We start from the raw sequence: 2500 nt of genomic DNA on the forward strand, positions 1-2500 counted from the left end.
CGTCTTCTACCTAGTATTTTAACGTTGCCATTCACAAACTGTGTAATATTCAATTTTGGAAAAGGCTATTTGCATACACATCGGATTCTCATACAAACACTGTAAGTTGTGACCGCATTGCCTAAGCGTCAAGATGGCTTCAAAAACCGTGATAAGGTCTATTCATTTCTTGTTATGAAGCTGTTTTGTTACGGCCAACAAAGAGGGTGGCTCCCCTTGCGTGTTTACGCCCGCTTTACGCTTGCAGCTCAAACGAAAAAAAGAAAGTAATAATAATGACGCCTTTTCCCCGGGTTTGTCGACAGCATTGCACACAAAGTACAAGTCTTGCATTGCTGTGCTGTTCTTGGCCCATTAACAGATTTTTTTTAGCCGTTGCTAAGAAAAGAGTTTTTGCAATACAGTAAACACCCGCATATAAGAACAAGTGGATTAAGAACAGGCTGAAATTTGGCCAATAAAGCACCATATAAATAAGAACAAATTTAGCCTGATAAATAAAACAAGTTCTTAATACAAAGGAAAAAGGTATATTAGGATGAGGAAACAATACAGTACAGTAACTTATATCAAAGTACTATGGTGCTCAGGCCCATTACAAACTATAAAATCTATTACAAAGACAGCATTGTATGTTAATTAAACCTCTAGTAATATATAATTTGAAATATTTCTGAAACCAATTTTAAGAACATTTTAAGAACATTTTTAGGCTTAGTTTCTCACTAAGCACCCCTCAAATAAGAACACGATCAGCCTTAAACCTGAAAAAAGTGTCCTCATATGCGGGTGTTTACTGTATACCCTCGTCATAGTTAAATAGTGTAGAGATATTTCATGACGTAATGTGGTCACATATGTAGCTAAATCCAAAGGACTGCAGGTATTTTTCTGTATCAGAATAATTAAATAATAATTTCCAGCCTGAAATGCAGGCATTTTCCTTGTGGGCCGGGAGGTGTTGGCGGCTCCTCCACCTTTCCCGTTACTCCTCTTCAGGGTTCTATCTAGGGTATTTGAGGGGTAGAAGCTTCCCCCCCAAAATGCCCAGCTTCCCCCCAAAAAATATTGTTATCATTACAGTATATAAGTAACTATACCGGAAAGATCATCCAGACGCAACGAGATCAGTGCACATGAACTTGGCAAAGGTAGCTGTGATTGTAAATGTATTACCGGTGACAACAGCCACTGTTGAGCGTTCCTTCAGCGCCCTGAAGCTAATAGACCCTTCTCCAAAATGGCGTCGACCGAGGGAGGTCTGGAAACTGGGGTATAGAGTATTTGCAACATGGCAGAAAGCATGCAAGACGAAATGCAACAGAACACGAATTTCATTACAGATATTTTGGATTGCGCGAGCAAGTGGCTCGAAAACAAAAAGGGCAAGAGAAAAGGGGACAAGTACTACCTGGAAACGTACCTTGAGGACGTTAAATTATTGCTTTCAGCTGATTGTTGCGTCGTAAAAGCAAAATGTTATCGCTCGATGAGGAAGATGGAAGCTCCTCACTCTCTAAGAAATGTATTTGATAGCGGAGAAGTTGGCACACAGTCTGCCACTCAGTGTTCATGTAAAGCTGGAACAGGAAAATGTCAGCACTTAGCGGCATTATTTACCCATGTAATGGCAAAACTGCGCGATGATGACTCGCGATGATGACTCGCATCTACAGCAGTGGCATAGACCTCGAGGCCCTTCACTGGAACCACAGAGATGGTTTGAATCCGAGTTTGTAAAACCACGCATCGATCGCACACCTCGCGAAATGGCACCAAAGACTGTACAAGAGTATTTATATGATCCAAGACCCGTCGAGCAACGAATTATTACAGAGACAGATATTAAAAAACTTGGAGAGAATATCTCCGTTAACAACCCTACCACTTATGCTTCTTGGCTCCATTACTCGAATTCAGCAAACTACCAGTCTCTTCCATGGGGAAATTTCTTAGAGGGAAGTCCATTAGCAAATCAGTTAAGAGATGTCTATCCCCATAGCGTAGTAGAGACTATTTATAGTGAAGACCTAGAGGCAGTGTTTGACTTCCCTGTACAAATAATTAGTTTACCAGAAGATGTAAGAAAAGGTCCACCACCTTCCCTTCCAGACGAAGAGAAAGCGTTTCTAGCAAACATTATTTTATCTCCAGAAAAGGCCATTGATATCGAAAAAAACACGAGAAGTCAGTCGAGCTGCTCTGCTTGGTATCAAGAGCGGGCATTCAGAATCACTGCCTCAAGATTTGGAGATGTTGTTTCTAGAAAAGCCCCAATTAATGACAAATTCTTACATAGTCTATTTGCACTAACAAAGGTGCAGACTCAGGCCATGAAATATGGATTAGATATGGAACCAACAGTTGTAAAAGAGTTTAAGGAGTTGACAGGACCTCAAGTAGAAGTTTTCAAATGTGGCTTGCTGGTTCATCCTGATATTTACTGAATGGGATGCTCACCCGATGGAATTATTTATGATCCTAATGAAAGTCCATCTGT

The sequence above is a fragment of the Montipora foliosa genome, chromosome 8, assembly GCF_036669935.1.
Source record: "Montipora foliosa isolate CH-2021 chromosome 8, ASM3666993v2, whole genome shotgun sequence".
In the NCBI taxonomy this organism is placed as follows: domain Eukaryota; kingdom Metazoa; phylum Cnidaria; class Anthozoa; order Scleractinia; family Acroporidae; genus Montipora; species Montipora foliosa.